The sequence below is a fragment of the Sorex fumeus genome, unplaced genomic scaffold, assembly GCF_029834395.1.
Source record: "Sorex fumeus unplaced genomic scaffold, SorFum_2.1 ptg000063l, whole genome shotgun sequence".
NCBI lineage: Eukaryota > Metazoa > Chordata > Mammalia > Eulipotyphla > Soricidae > Sorex > Sorex fumeus.
In genome coordinates, this window is record NW_026606120.1 from 25,203,974 (window position 1) to 25,224,350 (window position 20,377).

At 44.4% G+C, this 20,377-nt stretch overlaps 1 pseudogene; it reads left to right on the forward strand.

The window, feature by feature from the left end:
* The first annotated feature begins 1,451 nt into the window (after positions 1–1,451).
* LOC130034961 (patr class I histocompatibility antigen, A-126 alpha chain-like) lies at positions 1,452–13,740 on the forward strand (annotated as a pseudogene).
* Positions 13,741–20,377: the final 6,637 nt, after the last annotated feature.

The following is a 20,377-nucleotide window of genomic DNA, read 5'->3' on the forward strand; positions in this document are numbered from 1 at the left end:
CCAGGGAGAGTTTGGATTCCAAGTCCTTTTCAGAATGTGAGGAGTGAATTTCCCTTCTGGATGGAGTTTGACTCTCAGGTGCCAGGACTGGCCCCAAGTGGCCCACAGAGTGCCTGGTCTGAACAATGCTTTGACAACGGTTTCTCACTCAGTGGCCAGGGAGAGACTGATCACCTACTCAATGTAGGGAAGGGTTAATCAGCCACCCATGTATAGTTTTTGTCTTTTTTTGTTTGGGGAATCCCCAAGGATCTGGTATTCATTTCCCTGCTCACCATCTTTTTCTCTTTCCTGTTACACTACTTCATCTGGTGAGCTGAGACTTTCTTTTCGTATCACTCTGCATGTGGAGGAGTGAGCAACTTTTCTGTCTTAAGAGGCTGGGATGAAATATTTTGGAGTTACTCATCTTTCTTATCTATCTTCAGGAGCTCACCATTATTTTACCAAGATTTCCATTCCCCAGGAAGCCAGGGGTTAATAACTTCCCTGTAAGAAAGCATAAGAGATCCCCGACAGTTTGATTTTTAGTGGCAAGAGAACCAAGAACTCCTTCTCTCTATTGGTGTCATACAAGTTGCTTTGGTTATTTCTCTGAAACTTGTTAGCTGACAGGTTCCTACATGGAACACTGAGAAATCCTTCTTAAATTTTTTTTTTTAATTTTATAAGGTAGTTCACAATAAATGATAGCACAGCGGTAGGTCATTTGCCTTATGCTTAGCCAGTCCGACTGAGCCGGGTTCGATTCCTCCGCCCCTCTTGGAGAGCCTGGCAAGCTACCAAGAGTATTCAATATGCCAAACACAGTAACAAGAAGTCTCACAATGGAGACGTTACTGGGCCCACTCGAGCAAATCAATGAACAACGGGAGGGCAGTTTGTTTGTTTTATTTAATATTCAAACACCAATCCCATCACCATTACACCTTCCCACCACCCAATTTGGGATGTTTTCATCCCAAATCCCAATCCCAGTCCCAAAACAAAACTGAAATAATATATTTTGTATTGTCTGTTATGAAAAAACTCTGAAAATGCTACAAAAAATATCCATAGAGGAAACAGTGTGAAGATTATTCTATTTTGGCAGGGGCCATTAAGATATTCTTTAAGATATCACTAACAAGTGCTAATACAGAGGATTCCAACACTTGAGCTTTTGAGCTTTTGAGTTTGTTTTGTTTGAAAGACTGATAAGACCCAAGGAATAGGGTAAAAATGAGCTAATCTGAGATGTGAGATAAAATAACTAATTTTTGGCTTCCTCTGTCTGGAGAGAGAGGTGTCATTTTTTTTTCAAATTTTATTGAATCACCATGAGATCGTTACAAGCTTTCATATTTGGGTTACAATAACACAATGATCAAACACCTGTCCCTCCACCAGTGCACATTTCCCAGCACCAATATCCCTGATACAACTCCGTTTCCCACCCTCTCCCTGCTTCCATGGTGTTGGTGGCACCCACCGCCCTCCTTCTTCTTCAGCAGGCTGTAGCCCCTCCACCTTGTCACATAAACTCCAGAAAGTCCGCCACCTTGAGACTCCTTGTTTGCTGAGAAAATGCCTCTATCAGAACTAGAAAAGCTGAGAATGGTTATGTACCACTGTCTTGGTTTTGTAATCACTTGTTCATGATTTATCTTTGCCAATTTGATGCCAAGAGAGCTCTTTCATGACCACTTTCCCTAAGAGACAGACGGGGCGGAATGGCATTTGGGGGGGGGGGGTGTCTGAAGGGACACTGGATGGTCTCAATAGGCCAACAGGTCTCCATTTGCCCTGGGGACCACTCTATCTTTCTTGGTCTACCCCGAAGTCTTCTGGCCATTTGTGGAAGCGGAGGGATCAGAGAAACAGCAAAATCAATCGATGGACTATGAGTATGTATGTGTGTGCATGTGAGTTTGCACATGTTTGCAGTCAGTGTGTCCAACTGTCTGTGTGTAAAAGGCTAGAAAGTTAGGGCGAGGATGAAAGCAGAAGTAGAAGTCCCTCAAGGAAAGCCGCATGTGAAGTCATGAGTATCAGCAGCTTCTAATTTAGATTGAAGAAAAGAAAGTAGACAAAATGTTAAAAATATTTAGAACTATTCAGGTTTTTGGCAACTTAAACTTTAACGATTGCAGGTTTACTGGATTAAGACTCAACTTTGATGTTTAGTGTTCTCATGGAGAAAAATATATACTCTGAGGACTTCTTATGGGTCACTGTGAGCAGATCTGGAGCCTGTGCTAATTACAGAAGGTCATTCCAAAATATCAGCAGCCTGCAAGTGTGCTTCCTTTGCAGTTTTTATTAACAAATGAAGACTAAACAGTTAAGATAAATCATCCTAATCAACTAAGTTCAATTATGAATTTTGTTGTTAGTTTGATTAGTATGTATGTCAAATGAACTAAATAAGCTTTAGTCTTTCTTGTCTTTCAGAAAACCAAGTTTGTTTTGAAAGTTTTTAATTGTGTTGAAATAAATAAATAGGTATTATTTTGTGGTAACTTTTGGAAAACAGGGCTTCCCAGAACTAAACTCTAAAGAAAAATTTGAATTGGAAGAAAATAAAAGGGGGTGATGGTCTGAGAAGAGTTTCTAAGACAATCCATGAAATTTGCTATTTATAAATTCAGACCTGTTTGGAGTTTCATGGGAGGCATTGTCATTTTAAAAAAGGGGGGGAGAGTTTAGAATTATGTAGCTATAAAATAAAGTTATGTGTTAACTAATTTCAGTCAGTTTCCCTTAGTTGAAAGGCAAACGTATAAACCAGAATTGACCATACTTAGAAATATTTTATTTTTGAGATTTTCTTGTAGTTTAAATTTTAGTGTTATTGAGTAAATTTAAAAGTAGCTCTGTTCCGTACTTTTCTCCACTCCTGACTGGAAGTAGTCTGCAGCTTAGGAATTCATTGTTTTCTACTTAAAAAGGAAAAAAGTACTAACCTTTTTAAGCTCATTATCTACTTAAAACATTACTACTTAAAAAGTAGTAACCTTTTTAAGACCATGATCCAGAGACTCACAAATAAATTTTGGAAGAGAGCCAACATGCTACAGAGATGCTTCCGAACCCCAAACCACCATCCAGTTAAAAATGTAACTTCAGCTCTAGCACCCTATTTAAAAATTTAGAATTCCTGGGCATTTGATACTGTATGCCACTGATATACCAAGAGTAGCACAGCACATTTGATGGATGTAAGGTAGAAGGCAACTGATGTTGATAAAAAAGTATATATATATGTGTATGTGTATATATATGTGTATATATGTGTATATATATATAAATATGTATATATATATGGGCTGGAGCGATAGCACAGTGGTAGGGCATTTGCCTTGCACACAGCCAACATGGCCGACCCGAGTTCGATTCCTCCTCCCCTCTCGGAGAGCCCGGCAAGCTACCGAGAGTATCTCGCCCGCACGACAGAGCCTGGCAAGCTACCCGTGACGTATTTCGATATGCCAAACACAGTAACAAGAAGTCTCACGATGGAGACGTTACTGGGCCCACTCGAGCAAATCGATGAACAACGGGAGGACCGTGATATATATATATAGGCACAAAAGGCTCAACCTGTAACAACATGTTAGTGATCTCCTAGGCAGGATAGCACTGTCCTCCCATTGTTCATCGATTTTCTCAAGCAGGCGCCAGTAACGTCTCCATTGTGAAACTTATTGTAACTGTTTTTGGCGTATCAAATACACCACGGGGAGTTTGCCAGGCTCTGCCATGCAGGCAGGATACTCTCGGTAGCTTGCCAGGCTCTTGATAGAGGGAACCTAGAAAGGTAAGCAGAAATATCAGGAAAAAATGATTTTAGTCACTAGCAAAGAAAGATTAATTCAGTCTTAAGAAGAAAATAAACACATTACTGTGGACTGAGTTCACAAAAAGGCTCCAGTAGTAGAGAACATGCCTTACACGTGGGAGGCCTGGACTCATTCCCAGCACCTCCTGACACCACACACTGCCGGCCCAACAGGTGCCTCCAGCACAGGGCTTGAGTACCACTCGGTACCTGGGCAATGCCAGGGACGGTCCCCATAAAGAAACTGGTTATCACCAGCCCTACCTAGATCTTTCACAAAGGTATTTTCCCTTTTGTAGTTTAATTTTCTTGTGCATTTAAATAAAAGCACTTATTCTACGTAAAGGAACTAGAGAAATAAGAAAACCGGGGCAATGTTCATAACAAAAGGAACCACAAACTACAGATGAATAATAGCAAATCACCAACAGTCACAAAACCTGCATGTAAATAGCGTCTCAATAAAGAAGAAGCCAGAGAGAATAAAAGGCTGCATCTGATAGGGTCTGCCACCCCTTCAGAAAAGGAACTTTAATGAAAAATACAACCAGCCAGTTTGAGAACAGTTATTGGCACTGGAACAAGTGTATCCATGACATAAGATGGCATAAGAAATAGGCAGGATTAGAAAGACTCCAAGGAGTTGGTCTAGTCCAGCCTCATGAACAGTCAAAAGTGACTTACCAAAGATCCCGTCCCAGACAAGGGCTCACATGCTAAAGTAAAAGTGCTAAGGATAAAAACAAAATTGAATGGGATGGGGGGAATAAAGACAAAGAGAAGGCCCACAACAAAATATATGAAGAAAAAGAATGAGAGCATTTCAGAAAGCATCATTTCTAATACTCAATAATACCAACTAAACTAGGAAGCTGACCTGAACCTTGCCCCATTCTCAAAGTTCAATGCAAGTTACCTCCCATCAATATAAGGAACGAACTTCAGGGAGATGGCTAAGGGGACTGCTGTGCATGTTTTACATATGTGAGCCCTCGGTTCTATCCTTAGCAACACATGGTTCCCCAATCACTGCTGGGAGCTACCTGAACACTGAGCCAAGTACCATCAGTTGTGGCTCCAATAAATAAAGAAGTCAGAGGGGCTGGAGCAATAGCACAGCGGGTAGGGCGTTTGCCTTGCATGTGGCCTACCTGAGTTCTATTCCCAGCATCCCATATGGTCCCCCAAGCACCACCAGGAGTGATTCCTGAGTGCAGAACCAGGAGTAACCCCTGAGCATCGGCTGGGTGTGACCCAAAAAGCAAATAAATAAATAAATAAATAAACAAGTCAGAGATTTACATTTGATGGGATGTAAGGTAGAAGGTTAACAGATCTTTTTATGTATTAGCTCACAAAGCTCAACCTGTAACAACATGTTAGTGATCTCCTATACAGGGGCTTAATGGCTGCAAGGTGAGATACAACAAATTTCACACACTTTTTTGGATAATTTTAAGTCTATTATTCATAATAAGCAGTACAAAATAAATTATTTAGCATCTGCCTTTGGGGCAGGCTTGAGTGGTGGTGGGAAACTTCAAAATAATGATGGTGGGAAGGTGTAATGGTGGTGGGATAGGTGTTGAAATATTGAATGTAATAAAGTATTGTGAAAAACTTTATAATATAAAATTTTTTAAAAAATAATTGAGCAAGAAATTTGGGAAATTATTGTAATCAGTGTTATAGATTATATTGCTAATTATTCTGCAAAGTACCTGAAAGCGCCCCCTTTTGGTGAGCCCGGCAAGCTACTGAGAATATTCAATATGCCAAACACAGTAACAACAAGTCTCAAAATGGAGATGTTACTTGGCCTGCTCGAGCAAATCAATGAACAACAGGAGGACAGTGTGACAGTGTGACTTGAAATTGCAATATATGAAGATGATTTTATGTTGTGTCTGCTTTGTTACCATGTCCTAAACTAGTCTTGGTTTTTTATTTTGTTTTGTTTTGTTTTGTTTTTTTTATGTATTTTTGGTTTTGTTTTTCCTGGCTTTTGGGATCACACCTGGCAATACTCAGGGTTACTCCTGACTCTGCATTCAGGAATTACTCCTGGCAGGAGACCATATGGAGTGCCATAGATAAAACCCGGGTCAGTCACATGCAAGGCAAATGTCCTACTGCTGTACTAGAGCTCCAGCCCAAAATTCTTGCTTGTTTTATAATCATCTAAGTAAATGCTTTAAACCCTTCAATATTTGTCTTCCAAAGAAATTAAACTTTGAAGGCTGGAGAGTGCATCCCGGTTAATTTACAGTACAGAGCAAACTTTCTGCCTAGTTTACTCTGTATCATAAGATATTTAATTGTAAGTAAAATCATTGATCATTTGCAAAATTTATTGTGCCTGTGTTTAAGATTTAAGCTTTGTCACATTGTAAACTTGGTTTTGTCTCTTGATTTACCACAATGTTGTCTTGTCTGTGCATGTGTTAGAGTTTGAGAAAAGGTGATTATTAAAACAGGTTTCAAAATATGTTTATTATTCTACTATTAGAACTATGTTGTCAAATATCTGGTAAATGGCATGAGAGACCTTGTGACCAGGTTTTCATGTTATTTCATAGCACCATTGCATGCGCTCCTTGTGGAAGGGGTTGCACTGCATGAGTAGAAGGGGACACAGCATTGTCCTGTAGCAAGCATTATGCTACCCTGTCTTCGACATGAGATGGCCTACTCACCCACAAGAAATAAATTTTTTTCTACAAAATTCTAGTGTAGAATTTCTATATAGTGAAGAGCACAAGAAACCCTTAGCAACAGCATTTTGACAGAGCCAAAATAGATTCTTACAAATATCTGCAAAGATCATTCTTATCGTACTTGTAGTTTTATATTTGATAAAACAGTTTACACGGACAAAAAAATTAAAACAGGGCTTTCATGTTAGAAATACAATAATTTAGCCCTTGCTAAAGGTATTCAGAAAGAAAGTGGAGATATTTTTTAAATTTTTTTTATTTTATAAGTTAGTTCACAATATTTGATTACATTTAATATTCAAACACAAGGCCCGATCCCTGTCCCAAACACAACTGAAATAATATATTTCATATTGTCTTTTATGTAGTAGTGCTGAATATGCTTACCAAAAAAAGTATTCATATAGAAAACTGTGAAGAAATATATATATGCATATATATATATTTCCCTCTATGATTTGTTGCCTACTATCTGAACCCCATCAAATATGGTGTGGTAATTATGGAGACGTTACTGGGCCCACTCGAGCAAATCGAACAACGGGAGGACTGTTATATATATATATATATATATATATATATATATATATATATAGGCACACAAGGCTCAACCTGTAACAACATGTTAGGGATCTCCTAGGCAGTATAGCACTGTCCTCCCATTGTTCATTGATTTTCTCAAGCAGGCGCCAGTAACGTCTCCATTGTGAGACTTATTGTAACTGTTTTTGGCATATCAAATGCACCACGGGGATTTTGCTAGGCTCTGCCATGCAGGCAGGATACTCTCGGTAGCTTGCCAGGCTCTTGATAGAGGGAACCTAGAAAGGTAAGCAGAAATATCAGGAAAAAATGATTTTAGTCACTAGGAAAGAAAGATTAATTCAGTATTAAGAAGAAAATAAACACAATATTGTGGACTGAGTTCACAAAAAGGCTCCAGTAGTAGAGAACATGCCTTACACGTGGGAGGCCTGGGCTCATTCCCAGCACCTCCTGACACCACAAACTGCCAGCCCAACAGGTGCCTCCAGCACAGGGCTTGAGTACCACTCGGTACCTGGGCAATGCCAGGGACGGTCCCCATAAAGAAACTGGTTATCACCAGCCCTACCTAGATCTTTCACAAAGGTATTTTCCCTTTTGTAGTTTAATTTTCTTGTGCATTTAAATAAGAGCATTTTTTCTATCTAAAGGAACTAGAGAAATAAGAAAACCGGGGCAATGTTCATAACAAAAGGAACCACAAACTACAGATGAATAATAGCAAATCACCAACAGTCACAAAACCTGCATGTAAATAGAGGTCTCAATAAAGGAGAAGCCAGAGAAAATAAAAGGCTGCATCTGATAGGGTCTGCCACCCCTTCAGAAAAGGAACTTTAATGAAAAATACAACCAGCCAGTTTGAGAGCAGTTATTGGCACTAGAGCAAGTGTACCCATGGCATAAGATGACATAAGAAATAGGCAGGATTAGAAAGACTCCAAAGAGTTGGTCTAGTCTAGCCTCATGAACAGTCAAAAGTGACCTACCAAAGATCCCGTCCCAGACAAGGGCTCACATGCTAAAGTAAAAGTGCTAAGGATAAAAACAAAACTGAATGGGATGGGGGGAATAAAGACAAAGAGAAGGCCCACAACAAAATATATGAAGAAAGAGAATGAGAGCATTTCAGAAAGCATCATTTCTAATACTCAATAATACCAACCAAAATAGGAAGCTGACCTGAACCTTGCCCCATTCTCAAAGTTCAATGCAAGTTACCTCCCATCAATATAAGGAATGAACTTCAGGGAGATGGCTAAGAGGACTGTTGTGCAGGTTTTACATATGTGAGCCCTCGGTTCTATCCTTAGCAACACATGGTTCCCCAATCACTGCTGGGAGCTACCTGAATACTGAGCCAAGTACCATCAGTTGTGGCTCCAATAAATAAAGAAGTCAGAGGGGCTGGAGCAATAGCACAGCGGGTAGGGCGTTTGCCTTGCATGTGGCCTACCTGAGTTCTATTCCCAGCATCCCATATGGTCCCCCAAGCACCACCAGGAGTAATTCCTTAGTGCATGAACCAGGAGTAACCCCTGAGCATCGGCTGGGTGTGACCCAAAAAGCAAATAAATAAATAAATCAGCCAGAGATTTACATTTGATGGGGTGTAAGGTATAAGGCAACAGATCTTTTTTTGTATTAGCTCACAAGGCTCAACCTGTAACAACATATTAGTGATCTCCTATGCAGGGGCATAATGGCTGCAAGGTGAGATACAACAAATTTCACACACTTTCCTTTAAGGAAGTCTTTTTGGATAATTTTAAGTCTATTATTCATAATAAGCAATACAAAATAAATTATTTAGCATCTGCCTTTGGGGCAGGCTTGAGTGGTGGTGGGAAACTTCGAAATAATGATGGTGCAATGGTGGTGGGATTGTTGTTGAAATATTGAATGTAATAAAGTATTGTGAACAACTTTATAAAAATAAAATTTTTTAAAAATAATTGAGCAAGAAAATTGGGAAATTATTGTAATCAGTGTTACAGATTATATTGCTAATTATTTTGTAAAGTACCTGAAAGTGCCCCCTCTTGGTGAGCCCGGCAATCTACCGAGAGTATTCAATACGCCAAACACAGTAACAACAAGTCTCAAAATGGATATGTTACTGGGTCCGCTCGAGGAAATCAATGAACAACGGGAGGAGAGTGAGACAGAGTGACCTGAAAGTGCAATATATAAAGATGATTTTTTTTTTTGTGTCAGCTGTGTTACCATGTCCTAAACTAGTCTTGGTTTTTTATTTTGTTTTGTTTTGTTTAATGTGTTTTTGGTTTTGCTTTTCCTGGCTTTTTGGATCACACCTGGCAATACTCAGAGTTGCTCCTGACTCTGCATTCACGAGTTACTCCTGGCATTGCTCAGGGACCCTAGGGGGTGCCAAAGATCAAACCCGGGTCAGTCACATGAAAGGCAAATGTCCTACTGCTGTACTAGAGCTCCTGCCCAAAATTCTTGCTTGTTTATAATTATCTAAGTGAATGTTTAAACCCTTCAATATTTGTCTTCCTAGAAATTAAACTTTGAAGGCTGCACAGTGTATCCCGGTTAATTTACAGTACAGAGCAAACTTTCTGCCTAGTTTACTCTGTATCATAAGATATTTAATTGTAAGTAAAATCATTGATCATTTGCAAAATTTATTGTGCCTGTGATTAAGATTTAAGCTTTGTCACATTGTAAACTTGGTTTTGTCTCTTGATTTACCACAATGTTGTCTTGTCTGTGCATTTGTTAGAATTTGAGAAAAGGTGATTCTTAAAGCAGGTTTCTAAATACATTTATTATTCTACTATTAGAACTATGATGTCAAATATCTGGTAAATGGCATGAGAGACCTTGTGACCAGGTTTTCATGTTATTTCATAGCACCATTGCATGTGCTCCTTGTGGAAGGGGTTGCACTGCACGAATAGAAGGAGACACAGCATTGTCCTGTAGCAAGCATTATGCTACCCTGTCTTCGACATGAGATGGCCTACTCACCCACAAGAAATAATTATTTTCTACAAAATTCTAGTGTAGAATTTCTATGTAGTGTAGAGCACAAGAAACCCTTAGCAACAGCAAGTATTTTTACAGAGCTAAAATAGATTCTTACAAATATCTGCAAAAATTATTCTCATGGTACTTGTAGTTTTATACTTCATAAAACAGTTTACATGGATAAAAAAATTAAAACAGAGCTTTTATGTTAGAAATACAATGGTATATAATTTAGCCCTTGCTAAAGGTATTCAGTAAGAAAGTGGAGATTTTTTTAAATTGTTTTATTTTATAAGTTAGTTCACAATATTTGGTTACACTTAATATTTAAACACCCTTCCCACCACCATTACATCGTACCACCACCAAATTCAGGATGTTTCTATCCCAAGCCCGATCCCTGTCCCAAACACAACTGAAATAATATATTTCATATTGTCTGTTATGTAGTACTGCTGAACATGCTTACCAAAAAAAGTATTCATATAGAAAACTGTGAAGAAATATATATGCATATATACATATTTCCCTCTATGATTTGTTGCCTACTATCTGAACCCCATCAAATGTGGTGTGGTAATTATGGAGACTGGGTAGGGGGTGTCTTTTGATGTGTCCAGGAATATGTTCACTCATATGTGAGGCTCCGCCTGAGCACGTACGGAACAGCCTTGAGAGTGGTGGCAGTAGGGTTGTGGAGTTTTTTGGCTGCCGGATGCCCCCCCAAATGTTCGTCCTTGTCCCCCCAAACTTCAACTCCGCCCGCGCCCCTAAGTCTCGCCTTCTCGGTCCCTCCCCGCTTTCCTGTCTCCCTCCCCCTCTTCCCCCTCCCCCCATCACCATGGCCCGGGGCGCGCGGGGCGGCGGGTCGGGCCGGGTCTCACCCCTTCCCCTCCCCCAGGCCCCCCGTCCATGAGGATTTCCAAACCGGCGTGTCCCGGCCCGGCCGCGGGGAGCCCCGCTACATCGCCGTCGGCTACGTGGACGACACGCAGTTCGTGCGCTGCGACAGCGACCCGGCGAGTCCCAGGATGGAGCCCGGGCGCCGTGGGCGGAGCAGGGGGACCCGAGCCCTGGGAGCGGGAGACGCGGAACACGAAGGCCTCCGCACAGACTTTCCAGGGAACCTCGACGCCGCGCTCGGCTGGGACGAGCCGGCACAGGGACCGGCCGGGTCGCCCGAGGCGGGTCCGAGCGTCCCCGAGGCTGAGGACCCGCCCCGACCTTGACCTGGAGGCGCCGCGGGGACCGGGCCCGGTTCCGTTTTCGGTTCGAGTCTAATCTGTGCGGGGCTGGCCAGACCCTCACACCAGGGCATGTCCGGCTGCCACGTGGGGTCCCACGGGCGCCTCCTGCGCGGGTACCGTCAAGCCGCCTACGCCGGCGCCCACTACCTCGCCCTGACCGAGGACCTGCGCTCCTGGACGGCGGCGGCGGGCACGCAGGCTTGGGGAACGCAGCAAAAGTGGGAGCAGGAGGGTGGGGCTGAGCACTGGAGGAACTACCTGGAGGGCAGGTGCGTGCAGTGGCTCCTCAGACACCTGGAGCACGGGAAGGACACGCTGCTGCGCGCAGGTACCGGTCCCTGAGGGTGAGGACCCCTGGCCGCCCCTGGGGGGGGCGACTCCCCACAAGGGCGGACACAAGGGGGTTCAGTGTCAGAACAGCGCCCCTTCCTCAGTCGGGAGAGGGACGGACCCCCTGGTTTACATGTTCTCCACCAGAGAGACTTGCCCTCACACCCACCCTGCGTCCCCGGGACTGTGAAGGACCCGAGTGTCCCTGGGGGAGGGGCGACCTCCTCTGAAATAACGAATGTGGGTTCCCTGGAACCCAGCAGCCATCTGTGAACTCGCTCAAAGATGCTCTTAGCTCTGACTCCTGCTTCTCTCAGCCTCTCACCCTCCTCCCAGGGCAGGACCAGAGTCAGTATGTCCGAAAGATCCTGACCTCCTTCCCAAACCCTGTTCTAGAACTTTCCAAGCAATAGGATTTTATCCAGTTTCTCCAGCCAAGTCTGTGTCTGGATTTTTACCTCCTATTCCAAACCAATGATCCTGTTCAACCCCATTGTGGAAGTGACCCAAAGTGTGAATTTTCTCATTTTCCCTCCTCAGAAGCTCCCAGGACACACATAACCCACCACCCCTGCTCTGACCGTGCGGTCACCCTGAGGTGCTGGGCCCTGGGCTTCTACCCTGCCGAGATCACCCTGACCTGGCAGCGTGATGACCCAGGACACAGAACTGGTGGAGACCAGGCCTTCAGGGGATGGAACCTTCCAGAAGTGGGCAGCTGTGGTGGTGCCTCCTGGAGAAGAGCAGAGATACACGTGCCGTGTGCAGCACCAGGGGCTGCCGGAGCCTGTCACCCTGAGATGGGGTAAGGAGGGGGACGGGGCACAGAGCCTGTTCTCAGGGGAATCAGGGTTGGCCCCTCTGGGGAACTGTTGAGGGTCAGGCTGAGGCTGGAGGTCAGACCCTCTCCTTCTTTCCTTTCCAGAGCACCCTTCTCAGTCCACCATCCTCACTGTGGGCATCATTGTTGACCTGGCTCTCCTTGGGGCTGTGATCACTGGAGCTGTGGTGGGAGCTGTGATCAGTAGGAGGAAGCGCTCAGGTAAGATGGGGGAAGCAGGTGATGGGAATCTGTCCGACCTGGCAGGTCTTGAGTCTTGTCCCCCTTTAGGCTTCCCCCTATATTAGTTCTCCTGCCCATTAGCAGGAGCACCGCCCGCCCCCGTGCAGTTGCTCACACTCCCCCTGTGCGTGCCGCTCTCAGGTTTGCTCTTGAAAGACACTTTCACCTCCATAAGCGGGGGATGAACATGGGTCCCAGTGTCCCAGGTCACAGGGACTGTACTGCTGAGCACACACCACCAGGAGAAGGCTCCTCGGTTGTGGAGCATTTTCTTCCTGCGTGTTTCCTGGTCCTGCCCTCACTGTTTAGAGTTCTGACGCTTCCCTGGGATCCGGACCTAGAGAGCTGCTCTGTGGCCTCAGGACCCAGTGCTCTTCCTGATCTTCCCTGGGATGTTTCCTTCCCCCAGGTGAGAAAGGAGGACAGCACACTCAGGCTGCAAGTAAGTGTGGGCAGGCCTGGGGCCCTAGAATCCTGGGGATAGGGATTGGGAGCTATTGCACCCCTAGGTCCTCCTCTAGTCCCCACCCCTGTGACTCTGACCTTGCCCTGTTTGTTCCTCCCCAGACAGCGACAGTTCCCAAGGCTCTGATGAGTCTCTCTCGAATCCTAGAGGTGAGACTCTGGAGGCTGGAATGGGTGGGATTGGGCAGAGGGGACAGGATTAGGCTTGGCGGTTCTTTGAGAGGGATGCTGGGAGCTTGCTCAGGATGTCACCACTTCTGTGACTCACCTGAGTCTCTTTATTCTTTTCTCTTACAGTGTGAGACAGCTGCCCTGCTGGGTTTCCTCACATCCCGATATTGTGATTCAAGAACTGCTGATTCTCTTTCTGCCCTGGGACCTGAGTGTGTCTCTGTCCTGCCACTTACGGTGATGGGAGAGACTGGCCCACCCCTGCCCACCGGGCCCTCCCCACACTGACCTGCATTCTCTTGCTGATGCTCTGGGCTGTGCCAGCAGAGACAGGAGTCAGCCATCTCCATCTGTGTTAGCTTCTTGTTTTTCTGAATGAATGTTTCTCCCTTACTGAAATAAGCAACTGATTTGCATTTTTCTAATTCCTGTTTTGTGGGATTGAGGGTTAATAAAGGAAATTCCTGAAATTTGAGAAGGAATAAATGGAAATCCTGAGACCTTCCATGTGTTTTCTGTTTTGATTTGAATCTGTCCCAGATGTGACAGGAGAGGCTAGAGGGTTTGGGGGGGGGGGAGGCGGGAACATACCTGTGCCCAGTCTGTCTCTGTCTCAGCCACTGTGGGTTCTGATGTGGCCACTCCTCTGTCTGGGTCATCTCTCCTGCTCCTTGTCCTGGTCCCTCAGTCGTACCACATCCCACGGGCCCTTGGTCACAGGGACTCAGGTCACACCCAGGCTCATCCTGTCCCAGGACCATGAGCAGCGAGGGCTTCTGTGCTGGTCAGTCTAGGCTCAGGCCTGGGTCTGCTCCTCAGCCCCATCTGGGTGTTTCTTTGTTGCTTCTGTGCAGGAGGCTGCCTGATCTCTTGTCCACACATTCATAGCTCATTCTCTCAGTGTGTGTCCCCATCTCTGACTCTCAGGAGGCATTTGCCTCTCACTGTCCCCTCAAGACCAGCCTGAACCCTGCACACAGTAGCCTCTGTGATATCAAGAGATGAGTTTTCAGACTTGTGATGTTAGTATTCAGCCATCCCACCTACTCTAAAACTTAGGGGTTAGAAAATGGGATCTTGAACCCAAGATCCTCTTCTAAGAGAGAAAGTGCTGTGTGCTGTGGGGTGCCAGTGTGGGAGAGTGAGAAGCACTTGTGAGAAAAGTGGAGGTGACATCGATGTCACTTGGAGTAGACATTGTAACTGCTATAGCACAGCATGTCGGTTGATGTTGCATGAATAGGACAGTGTCTCTACTATAGTCTACACTGATCTACCCACTGTGCAGATATGGCGATGATATTTTGGGTCTATCATAACAACAGAGAATTAAAATCAGGCAAAACTAAACCACAATGCCCAAAAGTAAAGAGAGAGTATGGGGGAAATTGTCTACCATGGCAGCAATGGGAGGGTTGGAAAGGGGAGACATTGGTGGAAAGAATAGTTGCTGGTGGAGGGATGGGTATCTGATCACTTTATGACTGAAATTCAAATATGAAAGCATGGTTTGTTTGCTTTGTTTTTTATAAGGTAGTGCATTACATTTCAATGTTTAAATATTACAATATTTCATTACATTTCAATATTTAAATATTACAATATTTCATTACATTTAATATTCAAACACCAATCCCACCACCATTACACCTTTTCACTACCATATTATAGGTGTTTCTATTCTGAATTCCAATCCCTGCCCCAAAGCAAAACCGAAATAATATATTTTGTATTGTTTGTTATGAAAAACCAATGAAAATACTACAAAAAAAAGTATCCTTAGAGGAAAGAGTGCAGAGATTGAAACATGAAAGCTTTGAAACTGTATCTCATGATAATTCAATAAAAAAGAAAAAAACAAGAAAATCAGACAAAATTTACCAGCCTTTGAGATTTAATATGAAGGGACATACTTACGGCTGAAAATATAACCAAAGCAAATGTCCTGGTTTGAAATTGATAATCTGTGGGGAATGGGACCCACTTATAAGTGTGTGGGGACTGGAACAGTGACTGTTTTCCTTGCCCTGTCGGTGTGGCTCCACAGGAAGGTGACCTTTGAGGAAATATGGAATGATGTGAGGGTCTGTCTGTGTGGGTATCTGGGGCCATGCAGGAAATGTCAGTGGAAATGCACCAGGGCAGGCGCGAGTCTGTGTCAGGGAAGAGTAGACAGCAGTGTGGCTGGAGCAGTCACTGAGATGAGGTCCTGGTGCCCTCAGGCCCTCAGAGGCTGCTATGACTCTGGAAGATTTGCCTTTTATCTAAGAGGGGCAGCTACAAGCAGGTTTGAATGAAAGTTCAGGCTGGTGCGATTGTCTCTGGGTCATCAGTCTGGCTGCTGTGCAGATGGACAGGTGAGGGGACAGTGAGCTGCAGGGAACTGGGAAACTGGTGCAGATTCCAGGGAAGAGATGTTGGGGGCTTTGGGGTGTGAAGAGGTGAAATAATGGAGGTGACTGGATTCTGCAGGCATTTGAAGCGGACTTTACAGCATTTCCCAATGTATGGAATCTGGGTTTGATCCTGGCACCCTGTGTGGTCCCCCGAGCAATGCCAGGACTGATTCCTGAGTGAGAACCAGGAGTAAATTTTAAGCACCACCCCAAGACAGAAATATAGTAAGAATAATAACTGTCAAAATAGAACTGAAGATTTTGTCTATAGAACAGAACTTACTTGGAGGGGGAGGGGTCTTTGCGACATGGCAGAGAGAAGCGGGCTCTCTGGTGGTGGGTGTGGGGTGGGAGTGATATTATACATGAAAAGAATGAGTAACAATATTGTAAACCCATGTACCTAAATTAAAATGCCAAAAAAGGGGGTAGGCTAAAAATGTTTAAAATATTCTTTAAAAACATAAGGGGGTATGGTGCCGCCAGCTGGTCAATCTGTACCTGTGCGGCGAGTGCATCAGCAGCCTGATGGCACAGTCAGACTTTCAGATACCCCCAAATTGTTGCTGTACCTTTGGCCAGACCCCAAAACTTGGGGCAAAGTTTACCAAGAAAGTAAATGGCCAAAAGTTAGGTATGTGGAACACACCCACAAACCACCTCCGGCTCAGCTATATAATTGGAGGCATGGCCTCTCTGGTTCTCGAGCGAACTGCTTAACGGCCATGATCCCAGAGACTCAGAAACGAATCTTGGAACCCAAAAGTTTTTGGCAGAAATGCATCCTGTTCCTGGAGTAGGTTACTGGCGCTGGGCCACTCCAGGTGGAAATAGGTTTTGTGCCTTGGCCTGTTCCCTTTGGCGGCCCAGTGGCCACCATCCTCCAGAGGCCACTGGACAGTCAGGTTTGGGCCTGCAGTGACAAGACACGCCGGGCCTCACCAGATGGGGGTGGAATCAGCCCTTTCCTCCCCATCCCAGCGAGATGCCGAGTCGCCACCTACAAACAGCCTCTCTGGCTGCTGATCAAGCTAATTAATGGGCATGAACCCAGAGACTCAGAAACAAACCTCAAAACCCAGCGGCTTTTGGCAGAAATGCATCTGGACCACATACAAGGTGGCTGCCACCTCAGAGCTTCTTGGAAAGCCAGGTATGAGCTGGTGGTGACAGGGCAACTGCAGTCTCATGGGAAGGGGGGCAGTACCGGCTCATCCTTCACGCCCTACCAAGGTCACGAGTTGCCCCCCACAAGCAGCTCTTCGGTACAGCCATGGCTCCAGAGGCAAAAGAACTTAATCCAGAGCCCGGCAGCTTGCAGCAGAAAAGTCAATGGACTACGCATTAAACTACGGTGCCATGCCTCCCCGGGAGGGAAAGGGTGTTGCTTCCTTCCACCTCCCCCCGCCCCCCTCCCCGGCAGCAAGGTGGCCGCCACCTCAGAGCTTATGGGAAAGCCAGGTATGAGCCGGTGGTGATGGGGCAACTGCAGTCTCATGGGAAGGGGGACGGTACTGGCTCATCCTTCACGCCCTACCGAGGTCACAAGTTGCCCCCCACGAGCGGCTCTCCGGCACAGCCATAACACCAGACGCACAGAAACCAATGTCGTAATTATCTGGCTCTTTGCAGAAATCCAAAATCACAAGGCCGCGATTCTGCAATTCTGACCATAGTTCGATCAGCAATTCTAATTGTTGGGGGGGAAATTCTAAACAATAATGGTGCATCTTTTGTCGAAACAATGAATGTAATCAATGTAGAGAAGAGTTAAGTGGAAATAATCTGCCTTACAGGCATTGGGAGGGGTGGAAGGGGGGTATATTGGGTTTCTTGGTGGTGAAAAATGAGTACTGGTGAAGGGAGAGGTGTTTGATCAATGTATGACCGAGACTTAGACCTGAAAGCTTAGTAACTTTTCCCACAGTGATTCAATAAATAAATGGAAGAAGAAAAAAATAAAATTATGCAAAAAACCCATAATGTAAGGCCTTCTCCCCCACTCCAAAGAGACCCTGAGTTGCTGCCTACTAATGGCTCCTCCAGCTACTTACTGAACTCCTTAACGGTCATGATTCCAGAGGCACACAAAACAATCTCAAAACCCAGCGGCTTTTGGAAGAAATCCCTCCAGACTTAATCGTTGAAATAGCTGGCCTCCCATTGTTCATCGATTTGCTCAAGCGGGCCCAGTAACGTCTCCATGGTGAGACTTGTTGTTACTGTGTTTGGCATATCAAATCATCACGGGTAGCTTGCCAGGCTTTGCCGTGTGGGCGAGATACTCTTGGTAGCTTGCTGGGCTCTCCGAGAGGGGCAGAGGAATCAAACCCGGCTCGGCCGGGCTGGCTGCGTGCAAGGCAAACACCCTACCATGTGCTATCACACAGCAGTGATAGCAGCCACCCGACATCATTCACTCTCCATAATCAGCAATTGAAAACAAATTATTTAATGATGCCTTTTCAGCAGGTCTTAATTGTTGGGGAAAATTCCAAATAATAATGGTGGATCTCTTGTTGTAATATTGAATGTGATCAAAGTGGAGAGAGAGTAAAGTGGAAATCATCTGCCCAACAGGCAGGGGGAAGGATAGGATGAGGGCATACTGGGATTCTTGGTGGTGGAAAATGTGCACTGGTGAAGGGATGGATGTTTGATCATTGTACGACCGAGACTTAAACCCAAAAGCTTTGTAACTGTTCACACGGTGATTCAATAAAAATAAAGAAATAAAAGAATCTGAGATGAATTATAACCTACTTAAATAACAAATTTTAAATTTGTCTTCAAGTACAAGTATTTATATGCACTAGTTTTGGTTAAATTTGCATATACTTATCTGATCCCTGAAATGTATATGTAGATACTATTTTATGGAACTTATTGCAGACTAATAAAAAACAGTTTTAGGAGTGATAAAAAAAACATAATGTAAGGGCCAGAGAGATAGTTCAGGGGGTAGGGTAATTTTCTTGCACACACCCGACCCAGGTTTGATCCCTGGTATCCCATATGGTTCCCTGAGCACACCAAGGAGTTATGAGTTATGAGTGCAGAGCCAGAGTAACCCCTGAGCACTGCCAGATGTATCCCCAAAACAACAACAAATACCACCTCACAATACATGAAGAACAGCCGTGCAATCGCTGTTCTATATTAAGGGACAGGGACCAGGGAGTCTCCTAATTGTGCTCTGGGGCTCAGGGGCCCCTCCCAGAGATAACAGTTCAGTCTAGCAGATGGCTCAATTCTAGGTCCAACAACTCAGTATTTCTGGGGCCCTGAGGTGTCTCAGACCACCAGAATCAGCTTGGGGGCTCCCAAGGCGACAGCCTGGGGTCAAGGTGCACTTTTTATATGTTAGTCACTCTCTAGCACAAAACCCAGTAATGAGCACAGCTTGTTGGAATTTAAGAAGTTTATAGAAGGGGTTGGAGTGAGAGCACAGCGGGTAGGGCATTTGCCATGCACGCAACTGACCCGGTTCAATTACCAGCATTCCATATGGTCCCATGAGCATCGCCAGGAGTAATTCCTGAAGGCAGAGCCAGGAGTAACCCCTGTGCATCACCGGGTGTGATCCAAAAAGACAAAAAAAAAAAAGAAAGTTTTTAGAAGCTTTTGCTCAAGATCGGGCTGGAGCGATAGCACTGTGGTAGGGCGTTTGCCTTGTATACAGTCAGCCTGGCCAAGCAGGGTTCGATTCCTCTGCCCCTCTCAGAGAGCCTGGCAAGCTACCGAGAGTATCTCGCCCGCACAGCAAAGCCTGGCACGCTACCCGTGATGTATTCAATATGCCAAAAACAAACACTGTAACAAAAAGTCTCAAAAAAAAAATGGAGACATTACTGGGCCCGCTCGAGCAAAATCGATGAACAGGAGAACAGTGTTTATTTGTTTGTGTTTGCTCAAGAAGGATAGAAAAAGATAAGAAGGAAAACCCTTACAACATGTGTAACTTATATTCTATCCCCCTGTACCAGAGGGGAATAGAACTCTCACTTCAGTGGTTCATTTAAGTTCTTTTTGTTTTATTGCCTATTAAATGTTCCTGGTATCATATATGATGAAAAGGGGATATGCTTTGAGGAAATAAGAGATACATGAGTGGCAGAAATATAAATTTCCCAGTAAAAAGAGGAATAAGTGGTAATCTTTGCAAAGTTTTCTTCTTTCTTACTAAAGTAATATAAGGCATATTTCATATTTTAAAAATATTTTCACATCGTTCAATAAAAAATTTGTTCAATGTATTATAAAAAGATAATAATAGCATCTTTACTCTCAAGGATGGCTAATAAAGTAGTAAAGAGAGCTTCAATTGGGCTAAATATAAAAATTGTATTCTAGTTCTGTGTATATTTTGATAATTACTTTAAAAACAGCAGATTTGTATAGGTAATTAAATACACACTGCAATCTCAAGAAGAGGACTTTCTAATGGTCTGTATCTTGAAGAAATTTATGTATTTCTTGTCTTTTTATAGCTCGAGCGGGCCCAGTAACGTCTCCATTGGAGACTTTGTTGTTACTGTGTCTGGCATATCGAATACTCTCGGTAGCTTGCCGGGCTCTCCGAGAGGGGCGGAGGAATCGAACTCGGGTCGGCCATGTTGGCCGCT